At 31.5% G+C, this 16,600-nt stretch overlaps 1 pseudogene; it reads right to left on the bottom strand.

The window, feature by feature from the left end:
- Positions 1 to 3,907: 3,907 nt before the first annotated feature.
- Positions 3,908 to 13,967, bottom strand: LOC145948079 (farnesyl pyrophosphate synthase-like; annotated as a pseudogene).
- Positions 13,968 to 16,600: the final 2,633 nt, after the last annotated feature.

Genomic DNA, 16,600 nt, shown 5'->3' on the forward strand with positions numbered 1-16,600 from the left:
CTCTTCCGATCGGTGAGCTGTATCGGAAGAATAGATAATTCCTTCTTCCTCTCAATGCCGTAGACGTTGATTGAGATGTTATTTGCCAGTTCAAACTTTTTAATTTGGTTTAACGTCATCGGAAACTCAATGTCCTGAAGATGTAACACTGTCGTGTAATGGGGATATGAAAATTCTCGTTCCACATGTCTTTCTGCGGGGTACAGAGCGGCCACCACTGACCATGCGAAACATGCATTGTCCGTTGATCGCACGTTCACCACTGCTCTCTTCGTAATAATTTCTCGCGGTAAGTTTAGATAACACCCCGCGCGCATAGGATTGCACTTGTTGACGTTGACCGTAAGATCAAGGATTCGTGACAATGCCCATCCGCTATCACGTTCCTGAAACTCTTCGAGAGACGCCAATGTGGATTCGATGACATGCCGCTCATACCACTCGTGTAAATCGGACGTGCGAAAGAGTTCATAATTTCGCGTGTTAATGCTTTTGTTGGAGCGCTTATCACCTGTCACAAACTCACCGTTGAACACGGTATTTAATTTTGCACAGTTGTGTATTTTTATAACATCTTGCACTTGCTCGAGTACTACACTACTAGCGTCTTCCAAAAATTGTCGCGGTTCGATATAGTCTGCGTTAATCACCGCACCTGTCAGTATCCGATTTTCGAACGCAGTATCGATCTCTCGCCAAACGAGTCTTCCCGTGTTATTATCGCCACTGTAATTACCGCCACTGTATTTACCACCACTGGGTATAAACTGTCTCTGCAATCGAGTCTTTGCACCCTCGAGTCGCGCGATTCTAGCAACCAAAGATTGTCTATATCCAATGGAGAGTCGCGGACGCTTGACACGACTGCGTTCTTCGAGCAGTTTGATAAAGTCCTCGCAGCGCAGCGCCCATTCAAAATATTCGCCCAAGGTGGTGATTTGATAGGACCGCTCCTAGATATAAATCATCTATTTTAATAATAAATTATCTATTATTTTTCAGAAGCCGTAGCGTCGAATCGGTACTACCCTAAATCAACCAGGGAAGAATTTCAAAGAGAAGTCGTCGCATCTTTAAAAGTGGCAAAACAACGATTTCGAAATGCCAGGGCCAGACATCCAGGTGTACAAGGAAACCGAAGAAATTTGCAGGCTGCTGCAGATGCATTATACAATGATGAAGATATTGACAATCACGAGAACAATAGAAATTAACCACAAAATAACAATAACGATGAAGATATGGAAATAAATAACAGCGACGAGAGCGATGAGCATTCATCAAATATTGATGACTAACTTAATATATGAATTTTATCCTTTCATAATTTTCGATTAAGAATACACGGTTAAGATCTTGCATAGATATTCTTTTATCAAGTTTTAGTTAAATTTTTGTTTTTGTTTTTAATAAGATACATAAAATAAAGAAATTAATTTTGTTTTTTCTTTGAAGAAATTGATAATATTTATATTTTATGCATTTATAACCGTATATTTGTAACACGTTATAAAGTAAAAGTTATATAAAGTCTAAAGTTATTATATGTTAAAAAATATATATTTAGGCTTATATATATTAAGTATCATAATTCCGATATATATATAAATTGAGTGACATAAAATGTGATTAAGAAATAATAAGTGATGGTGGCAATTTCATAAAAAAATAAAACAATTTACATATATATACATATTATCGTATATATATATATATATATATATATATATATATATATATATATAATATTATTATTATTATATGAAAATTTTGTCAAGTGTTTTAACGAAATTGTACTAAATAACGAACTGATAATCATCAAATATATATATTTCCAATCGTCATGAATGTTTTTATATATTATATATATACAAGAGGATTTTACAATACTGTCTTTCAGATACGGTAAACGCTAAAGTTACGTTATTGAGTCGAAAAATAAAAACCTACTGCGCATGCAGTTATCCAATAACATGACTTTAGCGTTCACCGTATCTGAAAGACGGTATTGCAAAAACTCTATCTTTAATAACCTACCAAAATCCTATCAAATGAACTTTTTTTCATGGCAACGGTTTTCTTCAAAATATTCATCAGATTACTAGCAACTAATTGGATTAAGATTTTAGACGAAAACTGTTTTCGTCATGTTGCTCTGTGATTGCCAATAACTTTTTATACAAACGGTTCTTAAGAAAGCAACTGTTGCTCTCAAGTTGTTCACAATTGTCGATAGCAATAACAATCGACAATCTAATAGGCAAAATCGGAAGCCGCTTTCCTCAATATTGAAAACAACTTAATCAAAGCAATTTCAAGCAAATTGACAGCAACTTGTGGACAACTTGCTATCTGGGGTGGTCAAACGGGTGCCAGTCATTGTGGAGTACCCGCCGCCACCACGACCACCATCTCCGTCAGCATCCCAATCAGCATCGCCACCGTCATCGCAACCACCACCGCCATCACCACCACCACCAGCATTACATTATAAAAATCGGAGAGGCCGGGGAAGAGGTCGCGGAAGAGGAAATAAAGTCTATATATGGAATCTATATTGATATATATATACATCTATATGTATTGCATCTAAACGTATTATTATATTTACATATTTTATATATTTCTAAAATAAATTAATAAATATAATAAATAATATATAGCTAAAAAGATTATTTTTCATTGTCAATTATATTCGTGTGCACAGTATATTGATGTTAGTACCTACACGGACGCTACTGCAAACGCAATGCAAGAGAGATAAAGACAGAACGATTATCTCTCTCCTTGTCAATCTGTCAGAATGTTACCACGAAAATTTCCCTATGAACTGCTCTTAGGTATAGCTCTAGTGAGATCCGCTTATCCCATTTTTTGCATCGAAGAAATTATATAGCTCCATGAAACTTTTTTTAATATATTCTTTATGTAATTACGCAGTACCAGACAGAGTCGGATTTTGCATTTTGGCTCTTAAAAATTTATAATAAATAAAATACAGACTCGCGGCTAACCCAACCTTACCCGTTGCTAGCTGCACATTTCCCCAAGTTTATTTAAAAATTTTATTTTTACCTTTTTTTAATAAAATAGCTCTGTAGCTGATTACAGTCGAGCTTACTGATTAAGAATATCCTAAATTTAATAAGATTCATTCAGTATTTTGGATAAAATTTGGGAAAAACGAATCCGTAGTTCCCGGCCGGCCGCTGGAGGCGTGTCCCCTGCCGACCCTTAATCAAAGTATTATTTATTTTATACTATAGATATAAATATGCATTTTCAGAGGCTACGAGATTCTTCAATACAGAAGCTACTTATTCAAATAATGAATTTAAAAATTTGAGACGTCAGCTAAAAATAATTGTACGTATAAAAATTCGTACAAATGAAAGAAAACATCAGCTGTGGAATAAGAAAGAAAAATTAAAAGATTTAAAAAATAATAATTTATTTTTTCCAACTTTATTGTTATTGATACAAACAAGTAAATTGTAGTTATTATGAATAAATTGATGATATATGCAATATATATTTAAAAAATTTATTTTATAAGGACGAATATTACATCTTATAAAAAAATATCATAGTATATATATATATATATATATATATATATATATATATAAAAATCTGTACCTAAGATTTTTTTAGAAAAAATTCTCTTAAAAATTTTTCTAAATGTTAAGTTTTTTACGCATTAGAAGGAAATCATTAAGAAATAATGTTCAATGTTCAAAAAATGTTATATTTTATTATTTTAATCAAAGAGTGAAATATTTTCTTGTGTATTTTTTATAAAGTTTTTATAAAGAAGTTCTAATATTTCTCATTTAGAAATAATATTTAGATATTTAGAATATAAAATAGAGATAAAATAGATATTCTCAGACATTGACCAAACGCATCTTGTTCATTAACTTTAATTCTATAATCTGAATACACATTGGTCTGTTTCTATAATGTACAAGTGACGCTTTCAATTCTGTCTACGATACATCCAATTCAATAATTTCAAGAAAAAATCATGTGGTAGACCACGTGATTGCTGTATATGGGTGATTAACAGATTATATGTATCTTCTTCGTATATAGAATAAGTGTTTGGCAAACCCAGATCATTGTAAATTTGCATCACACGTTGTACTTTCTCTGGATCTGATGATCCATAACATTCCTATGTAATAAATATAAGAAAAACAAAATAATTAATGCAACAACACACAGAACAATTCGTAAAAGAAATAATACTCACTTCTAAAATTTTACACTGCTCTGATGTAGCACGTTGAAGTGCCATAACAATCAGCCATGTACATTTCCCTTCTTGTATGTCAGTATTATCCTTGCCCATAACTTCGGATTTCGCATAGCACCCCAGATACTCATCTTGGACTTGATACAAATGTCCTATTTCAAACAAAATTGTTTTTGTTTGCCTCAGCTTTTCCGGATCTTTTATCCCAACCTACATAATGTATCGCATAGTACATTATTATTACTATTATTATTAAAAAACGCAAAGCAAAATTTGTTCGTATATAGAGAAACTGAAGTCACTTACCAATTGCATTGCTAAAGATACTGGGAAAAATGTGAAATACGAAGATTTGTACTTGGCAAGGTTATTGTACCGATCCATTGTAAATAGATCTAGATTCAGCTTTTTTTCAAAATTAGTAGAGAGCAAATCTAAACACTGGCCCATTGATGTCATCAATATTAACTGAATAATACATTTTTAAATATAATTGTACGTTTGAAAAGAAAAAAAGAATCTAATATTTCCATGTTAAAATATCATCAAAAGTCACTTCGCTTCACTTACTTCTTGGAACTATATCCATATAGTATTCTTTTCCTTTGAAATGTTTTTGAAGTAGTAAATATGTAATACATTCTATCAAAAGACCATCATTAACTGCCGCTAAACCTATATTATTATAACGATACCAATGGTTGATTTCGACGAATTAATGATCGGTCCATGATATCATCATGTATAAAAATAAAGTTTTCCACCTGCCATAAATATTTAATGTAATGTATCACGACACATACATAATTTACGTTTTTAATTTTAGATTATTTAATACTCTGTTCCAGTTCACATAAATTATTTGAATATTTATATGAATCATAATTATATGAATATTACTATTTAAATACGCATTTTATATATATATTAATTAAAATTTTGAATTTGAAAAAAATTATAATTTAAATGTTATCAAATTATGAATGAAAAACAAATTTGTAAATGTCATATTCTTAAAAATATTTTTGCACTAAAGACTCTGTCATATAATCATCATTTGTAAAACTTATAAAATTCATGAAGATATATACTTTATTTTATATATACTTTTAATATATATGTATGTAAATACTTGGACATTTTCTAGAGTAAATAAATTGTAATATTTTTAATCTTCCGCGTTTATAAACGTTTTCATATCTCATCTTCAATTATATATAATTTAAATTCTTTTATGTGAAAGATCCGCCATATAAATGAGAACAAAGTTACGTACTAGTTCCAAACACCAGGCTAGAATTCTTACTAAGCGGATGTTCTCTTCTGTAAGGTGATCGCTGGGTGCCAATAATTTATACGCATTAATTAATACCACAGCGCAAATTAGTTTTCCTCGAATATTGTACTGTAATACCTGAAGAATAACAGAAATGTAATTTGCATTCAAATTTATGACTTGTTGCTTCATATCTCTGTCTTAACTGTAGTTTTTCAGGTGTTACTAAAATACTACTTTTTTTTTTATATTTGATTTTATACTGATTTCGCTTTTATTTACTACGTTTTTCCTTTAAATTCTTATATTTTTATAACAATTCATTTTAATACAATCATTATTAGTATAAAGTCTCTCATTTATAATTTTTATTTTTAAATTTTATTATGTAATAAATGTAATTTTATTATGTTGTACACATTATATTACATACACTTACTTTTTCAATCCATTTGGAAATATCTGGAACTTCTGAGATCTTGGACTCCGTGACATCACGAACAATGTCCGACCATACGGCCATTAATTCGCGAATTTCATCCTTGTTTGTTAATGTGGTTGTCGCATAATGAGCCATTCGGTCTTTATTTTCCAACGTTCTAATAAAGTTTTACAAACTTTTGTAATTACAACGAATAGCAGACAACAATGATATTCCGATATGCGAAAAAAGAAAATGTTACGCGATAAATCATACCTACGCGAGAAAAAGAATTTAATTTAAAAAATCATAAAACAAAAACTGCTAATTAAATTTATATTTGATAACAAATGATGCAAAAATATCATAATTTTTTTCATATGCATTATTGAAATTAATTCATTTTATCGCATGTCATCACATACATATAATAACATAGATTGATAAAATGCAAATTTATAGCAAAATATTTCGTTTTTATTATTTTGCATTAATACATAATTAAATACAATTCAATCTGCTTGTACTCGATTTTTTCAGTGCAAATAGAGTGAGATTCAAAATTTACAGCTATTTATCAATACACGAAATAAACTAAAAAGAATCTTCAATATGTTTTATTAATCTATATTATTGAACACAAAAGAGAGTACGGCATTTATGAAAAAATTATTTAATAATATTATTCAATAGTAAATTATTACAATACAAATAAAATTTTGAATAATTTATCGTTTCTAATAAATTCAATATAGCTATAATGAGAAAATAAAAATCTTAAATCATAAAAACCTTATAGAAATTATATAGTATATGCTTCTATATTTTAATTAAATAATAACTTCAATGGTATAAAAAAGCTGTTTATTAAAATTATGTTGACTGCAATTAAGCACTAAATTAATATTATGATAATATACACTATACATTTGAATATTAAAACTTCTATAATAAGTCTTTATCAATAAGAAAAATTCATTCATTATTCAATATTCCGAAACAAAAGTTTCTATGGATTTTTATTTATTATTAAATTAAACTCTAACAGTATCAGAATTTGTTTGCTCACTGTGTGGCAAAAGGATGCTAATCAAAATGTATCACATGGAATATTAAAAGTTACTTATCGGTAGTTAAAATTCTGTCTTATAACAAAATGTGTATAAAAGGGGGTTGTATATGTCGCGTCTGAAACGAACGAGCGAATTAGGGGTACGGACGCAAACGGTGGCCACTAGAGCGCGCTGCTGTAGGTGGAGGTCACATCGTGTGTGCTGAGTGATTACGGTGCATCTTAAACTAAGATAACATGGAGAAATACGGTCGAATGAAGGTGAAGGATTTAAAAAAAGAGCTTCGGAAGAGGAAAGGTAGACTCACAGGTGCAAAAGAACAGCTAATGCAACAGTAAGAGATAGATACTGACATGCATGCGTTGGAAACAGGTTATGTTGCCCATGGTTTCAATGACATTTCGTTATTTATCTGTTTCAGACTTATTGACATCGACAGGAACAACAATAAAAACATACCCGATACAACAAGTAGCAGAGGTTATGAGTATCCTCTTGTTTGAGAACTTTCGTGTGAAAAGTGCTAACAAAGTACAAACAATGAAGTGATAAGTGATACATATACGAACCTTCATCCCGAACAGAGTCCTTCGGCATCTCATAATCAGATGTTTTAAAATGCTTTCTGCAGATACGAGAATGCTTTGTCGGTGTAAACTTGTCTCGCCGTATAGGTATCAGCCACTTCTTCAAAAGCGCCTTATCTTTGGGGAACCGATGTCCAGACTCTCGCGTGGAGCATTTTGGCACCACACAACATTGTGGCATTGTCAAAATCGCAGCTCAAATTTCGGTAACACAGTTAAAATAATTTTTAAAGCACGTACATCGGCTGTAGCAGAATACGTTTAAGATTACGCTGACTGTATCTGCAGAAAGCATTTTAAAACATCTGATTATGAGATGCCGAAGGACTCTGTTCGGGATGAAGGTTCGTATATGTATCACTTATCACTTGTTGTATCGGGTATGCTTTTATTGTTGTTCCTGTCGATGTCAATAAGTCTGAAACAGATAAATAACAAAATGTCATTGAAACCATGGGCAACATAACCTGTTTCCAACGCATGCATGTCAGTGTCTATCTCTTACCGTTGCATTAGCTGTTCTTTCGCACCTGTGAGTCTACCTTTCCTCTCTTCCGAAATTCTTCTTTTAATTCCTTCACCTTCATTCGACCGTATTTCTCTATTTTATCTTAAACTGTTGATGCACCGTACTCACTCAGCACACACGATGTGACCTCCACACAGCAGCGCCACCTACGATTAGCTTGCGAGATTACCCCTAATAGAAAGGAAAATACGTCGAGAAAAGTAAACAGCCTTATCATCGATCTAACAAAAAGATGTTATGCATGTTTCAATGTGTCGAATACTGTTTGTCGAGTTTGACAAATCTCGCGGCGCGATGTCGCGAGAGCCTCAAAATCATGCGCAAATACCGCGCTAATAAATCTTTTTGGCATTATCGCGAAGGGTGCTGTTAACCCCAGTACGGCCTTGATAATCTCGCGCGGCGACAGTAGACGGCACGACGCCGTAATTGGTTATCGCGTACGCACCCCGTGTGCGCAGGATTGAGCCAGCCTTTGACTATAGAAATATGGACTGCTAGTAGCTAACTTCAGCTTGTAGCCAAGATGTGTAGGGCCACCATCGACCAATTGAGTAATGCGGGAACTAAAGGGACACTGTCGACTTGTCGTGATTGTTCAAGCGTCTATCAAACAGTTCACTAGGCCTACGCACAATAGAGAAAATATTATGAATAAATATTAAATATTAGGAATAAGAATTATTCTAAAATAATAAAATCAAAAAACTCTGATATAAAAATACAAATTCGGGTATAAAGGACTAGTAAGAGCTAATAAACTAGTAAGAACCCTTTATACCCGAATTTATATTTTTATATCAAAGTTTTTTCGATTTTATTATTTTAAAATAATTCTTATTCTTAATATGTAATATTTATTCCTAATATTTTTTCTATTAATCACAGGATTTTACACTTGATCGAATAACGACTGTTAGTACATTTAAATTATCATTATATTTAATTTTTAAACGATATCAAATTAATTGTCTGTTTTCCAAATATCTTGCTATAATAAAATTAATTATAAAATTAATTTTTCAGTTAATTTTAAAAATTAAATTATTTTATTATGGCAAACAATTTACATTGAGACAACACAATTCATTTCTTAGACATAATTAAACAAAACCAATTATTCTCAGTGGTCAGTAAACATATCTGCATATAATTATATAAGATGTTAAAAAAGTGTCGCATACGCTCAACGCCATTTGACAGAATGAAAATCTAAGAAAAAATGTCTAATACTATTTTTTGATGCGATGAATAATTTCACCTTGTCTGAATTTAAAAAATGAGACCTAAAATAAATTTTATAAGGCCAAATTTTCACTTGAGCAAGCTGTTTCTCTTTAAATAATTTTTTCGGAAAATTCGTTTCCACTTCGCGCGTTCCATCGTTTGTTTTCTCTTGTAGCTCCGTGCTGATTGACTAATTACAATAATTAATTGCAGCAAAACTATTCATCGCATCGAAAAATAGTATCAGATATTTTTTCTTAAATTTTTATTCTCTATCGAATAGCGTTGAGCGTATCCGACACTTTTTTAACATCCTATATAAGTTATTTATATTCTATAAAATTATTATTTACCATTTATTATTATGTTCAAATTTTAAATGTATATGCAAATAATTATACAAGTTATTTATGTTTTTATAATTTATACTACTATTATATACTTACTATATGTTATGTGCAAATTTTATATTTAAATACATATTTTTTGTATGCATTTGTACGCGCGCGCTTATAGTGCTCTAATATATTAAAAAGTATAATTTTTAATTTTTGCTTCCTCGTAGAGGAAGCTTTGTTTTCGTAAAAAATTTTTTTTTAGATTTCTATGCCAATGTGTTTAGAATGTTCCAAAACGTCGAAAAATAACATTTTTAAAAAATGTCCGTATGTGTGTGTATGTATGTGCCCACCCATGTTTTTTTAAATTTAAATATCTCAAACACTATTTGACTTGCAGCGCTCCAATTTGGCATACAAGTAAAGTAGAACAACACTTTTATTTAATGTCATTTTTATAAAAATTTATACAGTGTTTCATTTTTTATAAAATTTTGAATTTTTTGAGAAATGTCTGTAGTTGCTCTAACTTCCGTAAATTTTAAGATATTGGGATACATTTTTTTATGTAAATAGACTATCATTAAAGGATTGTTGGTATTGAATTTGACGAGGATCGGTGAAAGGGTTTATTTTTTAATAAAATTTTGCATTTTTTGAGAATTGTCTGTGGCTGTTCTATCTTTCGTAAATTTTAAGATATTGAGATAAATTTTTTTACACGAATAGACTATCATTAAAGGATGGTTGGTATTGAATTTGACGAGAATCGGTGAAAGGATTCGATTTTTATAAAATTTTAGATATGAAAAATGTCTGTGGTTGTTATAATTTCCGTAAATTTTAAAATATCTGGATAAATTTTTTTACATAAATAGACTATCATTTAAAGATATTTGGTATTGAGTTTGGCGATGATCGGTGAAAGGATTCGTTTTTTATAAAATTTTGAATTTTTAAGAAATGTGCATTTTTATTTTTCGCAAATTTTGAGATATCGAACTAATTTTTTTTTACATGAATAAAGTACCAATAAAGGATATTTGGTATTGAATTTAACAAGGATCGGTGAAAGGGTTCATTTTTATAAAGTTTTTATAAAATTTTTTTTTGAAAATTTATGTGGTTATTTTATCTTCTGTGAATTTTGAGATATCAGACAAATATTTTTACATAAATTTTTTTACATAGAGTATCATTAAAGGATATTTAATTTGACGAGGATCAGTGAAAGTGTTTTTTTTAAATAAAATTATCAGTTTCAAAAAATGTTTGTACATGCTTTAACTTTCGTAAATTTTTAAATATCGAACTTATCGAACTTTTGAAAATATCATTAAAGAATGATTGATATTTAATTTGGGGAGAATTTTTTAAATGGTTTATTTTTTATAAAATTTTTAATTATTTTAAAATTTAAATAATTTTTTGAAAGTTTTGAATAAAATATTATTAAAGCATGATTGATATTAAATTTGTTGAGAATTGGTCAATTTCTTTTGATTGTAAATTGACAAATTATACAACATTCAGAACACAGTAGCATAAAAATCTTTAAACAATTTTTTTAAGAAAATATTTTTTAATTATATGTAGGGTTTGCTAATATTGGAAAAAATTGTGCAAATGGAAATTTGCACATTGCTTCCTCACCATTTTATTTTGCTAATTAAGATGGTTTTTCAATTATGGCTTCCTCATAGAAGAAGCTTAACTTGCACATTGCCATAATTAAAAAACCATCTTAACGAGCAAAATAAAATGATGAAGAAGCAATGTGCAAGTACGTATGTCACATACGTCCAGTTCCCCTCTTTATCCCCTTCTAGCCCTCCATTAAAAATCGCCCATCCCACCTCTTCCAATCTTCCCACTAGCAGTTTTCCTTTCCCGTTCATTTTAGTATCCTTCGACCTCCTCCCTTCCCTCTCCTCTTCTCCTCCTTCCTCATAAACGCCTCCGCCCGCTTCTCCAGTCCTCGCAAATTTAATATGATAAGATATGATATGATAGGATATGATAAGATGAATATAACGCCGGATACGTGCATAACGTTACAACAAGCATTGAAGGATATGGAGATGTCCTAATCTTTTATCGCAAGAATAGAATAAGATTTCCTTCAGCTCAATATATTCTGAAATTAAAATTATATAACAGGATAGCACCAAGATTATTTTATTCTAGATTTAAAAATTTCCCATTTAAGATTAAAATATTCCTTTTTCTATAATAAATATGATTGTCGCTATATCGATCCTATTTTATGATAGATTGAAGAGTATTAGCATTAAATTTAGAAATCCTTTCTGTGGGTGCATCTTATTGATAATCGCGCGATATGTTTTACAATATATATTCCGTGATAATTTTATATCATATTAATTAATAATTTGCACGATTATATATGGAGAAATGAGAAAATAATAAAAAACATTGTATGCAAAGTACGATAATTTGACGACTCTCACACAGTAGGAGAATTTTTATGTATAAATTAATTATATACTGTGCATGAATATAATTGTATAACTTTTTATATTTTTCCAACTTTCTTTTCTCAGGGAAAACAGCGCAATAGGAATTTCAGCGAGAGTTCTGTATGGAATCTCACCTGTGATACACCGCATTCCTGTGACAAATAAACGAGTAAGAGTGCCGCGCGACATGCGTGTGTTTAGCAGTGACGATCAGACGTTGAGCGACGCCGAGTGCCGATAAGAGGCGAGTCCGCGCTACGATGAACATGTTCGCACATATATTGGAGCACTCGCGTTGCTGTATCTTCCAGCGAGGGAACGAGAAGAGTGGAATCGAGAGATGCACACACCCTGTCGTGTGGTCAGTGTAAATGATTTACTATTCACACTGTAGTTACTGTTCATGCGGTAGCGTTTATTAGTTTATTATAGTATATAGTATAAGGTTTTTCACAACACTCGCGCTGTTATGACATTAACAAAGTCTTCGTCGAACGATTGTATAATTCGACGGATACGTTTGAGAGCTTAACACCCTAATTTATCGCCGCGTTAATTAGCAGGTGAATGAATGTGCGACGACGCCTGGAATACTTTATATATATATATAAAGTATTCCAGGCGTCGTCGCACATTCATTCACCTGCTAATTAACGCGGCGATAAATTAGGGTGTTAAGCTCTCAAACGTATCCGTCGAATTATACAATCGTTCGACGAAGACTTTGTTAATGTCATAACAGCGCGAGACACAAAGAGTCTGAGACAGTCAGTCGAGTGGAGATATATATATATATATAGTACCGGAGTCGCACTATATCTAATATGCGCGATCGCGTTTTTACTGAACGAGATATGACTTTTCTATGCTCTCTGTGTTCTCCACTCGACTGACTGTCTCAGACTCTTTGTGTCGCCTTTTTATTCTTTTATTCGACTGTGCGTGATTGGTTCTCGATCATCAAACGCACCGTCACTCGTTGTCGTGGTGATCGCCGTCGGTCCCTTGTGAAGATAAGAGCGACGACAGCCAAGATGCGTGGAGGAGGAGAGAGAAATGGACACATCCGTATTTGTCAGGGACCCGGACCGAACCGGAACCAAAACCGATAATCGTTCCATAACCGGTTTTTTAATAGAACCGAAACTATAAACCGTATTAAAATTCTATTAAATTTATAACATCGGAACCATAACCGGACCGTTAAATTATTTTCGGTTTACGGTTCTTTTCGGTATTTTTTTCTGTTTTTGCGCAAATGACGGAAATGTCATGATAACTGTCTCCTCGAAATGCAATACAGTTATAATTATTTTTTAAATGTTCTGAAACGTGTATGTATTATCGCAATAATGATAGTTGTGAGGATATTTTCCGTTTTATATACATATATATAGTCAAATATTATTTTATGTACAATCATTGTAAAAAAAATAGTGAAATAGAGCATCATGGTGCATTGTCAGGCCTGTGGCATAACAACAACAGCGCGAAATTATGGGATAACATTTCACCGGTTAGTAATTGTTATCAGTAATATAATAACAAGAATTTTATACCTACTGTTCTAATTTTCTAAATAAATAGTAATAAAAAATTGTTCTATCTATAAACGCTTTTCAATCTATTAAACGCTATTAAAACCTATTTATATTCTGGCTATGGTTGTCTTTTATTTTCTTGATTCTCATGCACGAGATAACTCGCTGATAAAAATTACGAATAAAGTATAATTTCCAAAGCAAATTATTTCGGAAGTCATACATTACATAACAAATTGTTTTCTAATTACCGTAATTTTGAGATTCTTCCAGTATCTCCGAAAAGCCATTCAATATTGGCGCCCATAAGCAGCCATTTTGAGTGTCCACTTTTATGCTGGGATATATACTCACTTCCGTCCGCTTAGCTCGAGCCATATGCTCCCTCCTGTTTCTCTTTACTCTTTGGGCCGTGTGGCCTTGCCGTTGGACGGTGTGGAGGGGGCAAAACGGTCAGTCGGGTGGGATCTGCGCGAACCGAACGAAATGCGTGGTCGTTCTCTCCGTGAACGCAGTATAGAATCAGACATTTGTGATAAGGAGATGGAATTTTTATTTGAATTTTTTTTACTAGATCGCATTTTGAATCACTTTTGTCAATCATTTGTCGTAAAATTAATTGTATAATTATAATTAATGAATAATTAGATTGCAAATAGGTTTCTGTAATAATTCAATAGTGGCTCCTATCATGCAAAGTTGGACTTTCTTTTTTTTTATATGATTAATAAGCGAGGCCAAGTAGAGGAAGAGAGAAACAGGGACACACAAGTACGAATATATAATGCTATACAATATAATTATTGCGAACAAAAAAAAAAGGACGAAAGTTGTGAACGTTGGGAGGGGTAATCGAAAGAAAGGGAGAGGACAAAAACCAAGTTATAAAACTGGGCAACAAGCCAATTGACATAGCAGTTGGCCCGCGACCATCGCCAGCTCCGGAAGTCAGCCTTAAAACTCGTATCCATATTAATATTCCGACGGTGATGTCCGATCGTTATTTGTGAGTTCAAAGTGTGGTTTTCGCCAGAGCTTTCGAGCCTCTCTCTTATCTGCAAACGGAATTGATGGAGCCATATAAAATATGGAATGAAAATTATATCTAATTGTAAGGTGTTATAGTCAAATCTGTGTAACAATAAAATCACTTTCACAATCTCGTGGATATTTAATTATTAAAAAATGTTTTTTTCAATAAATTATTCATTGGCTGCAAAATTTGCCTAATAACGACGTTAAAATTTACAATCGAACATTTGTCGAATTTGTGCCTCCCCCTGTGTTTAGGCTGTTTTAAAGAGCGACTCGCTCGTAAATTTTGTCGTCGACGATACGCGAGAAATCGAATCAATGTAGCAGCGGATCGAATAAAAAAAAAAAAAAAAAAAAGTACATCATCCTCGATAGGCTTGGCAAGTAGAGTGGCAGAGATGGGGATAAGCCGAGATACTATCCGGCATCGCTCTGCACTTCTTTTATATAGCGAACATCAGCTTCGATCTGCAAAGTGTGAGCGGTCTCTATCCCTAAGCGCGCATCACAGCCTCTGTAAAAGCTGTCCCGAGTAATTGAAACATTCCGGTGTCCCTCCCTTGAGAGAGTGACGGACATCCTGCGCATATTTAACAACCTTCAGTTACCATCGTCTAATGAGATTATTTGAAAGGGTTTCGCCGGGGTTACATTAATAATTCTTTCGTCGTCAAGTCGGCGGTGACGATGATGCGAATATACATATACATATAGGCGATATATGTGCAATTCGATAATAGTTATGTTCAGAGTGCGCTCGAAAACACGACATACATACACAAATTGTTATATTTAATATGACAAAATAGAAATATGGATACAAGTACTAAATTAATTGTAAAAGGAATTTACATCCGTAATTGTGTATGTCTTACATAATTTTTTTCTATCGCGTTTCTCTTTGTAATTCTGTAAATATTGAAAAAGATATTAAAAAGAAAAAGTACCAAAACCGATATATATAAATCTCCTAAACCGATATGTCTCATCGATTAAGTGGAACACATTATCAGAATTAATATGAGTTTGTTTATTTATAGTTTGCTCATTTGAATATATAAGGCATTTATAATTCGTTTATGTGCTGAATTAGCTTCTTCGTATTTTTTAAAGTTTTTCAAAAGTTTCTTTTTTTGATCTTTTTAATAAATTATATAATCTATAAATAATAATAAGTATTATATATTTTTTTATATTTGTTTTTATTATATGTTTTCTACTTTTTTCAATAGGTTTCTAAATCTATTTTGTTTTTATATAATTTTATTTTTATCTTTATCTTTTCTTAAAGAGAATGCAGTTAGGAAAATTAAATTAAAGTTTTTTGGCGTATCTTGTGCTTTGTATATCTCGACAGAATTTAACATTTTACCTTGAAAGTATATAAATAAGTATATAAATAAGTATATAAATTGAGTAATTTGGTCACATTTAAAAGATTTTAATTTTGACAAAGAAATGTATATGTATATTCTTAAAAATGTTTATCTTTATAAACAAATTAAACAAAGTAATTTATTTAAAATTCAATAACTCTTTTTTAATTAAATAATTTATTACAATATTTTTATTGCATATTTTATCGTGTTTCTTTAATTTTTAGCGGATATGTCGGGTTTGGAGATTAATTTCTCACACATTCCTCTTTAATCTTTGTCCAATTTTACAAAAAGACCACGCATTTATTTAAAAGTTTAAAATAATTATCAAAACTGATGAAGACTTGTTTCCAACAGATATCTGCGGATATAAATTCTTGTTTCGAATTTTTAACTAGGAGCTAGAGCCTAAAAAATATGGCACGTCGGTTTTGACAACTTTCTCCCGCATATGCA

This window comes from Prenolepis imparis, unplaced genomic scaffold (genome assembly GCF_030444845.1).
Source record: "Prenolepis imparis isolate NDT839.2.m4 unplaced genomic scaffold, iyPreImpa1.0 SCAF_231, whole genome shotgun sequence".
Taxonomy (NCBI): domain Eukaryota; kingdom Metazoa; phylum Arthropoda; class Insecta; order Hymenoptera; family Formicidae; genus Prenolepis; species Prenolepis imparis.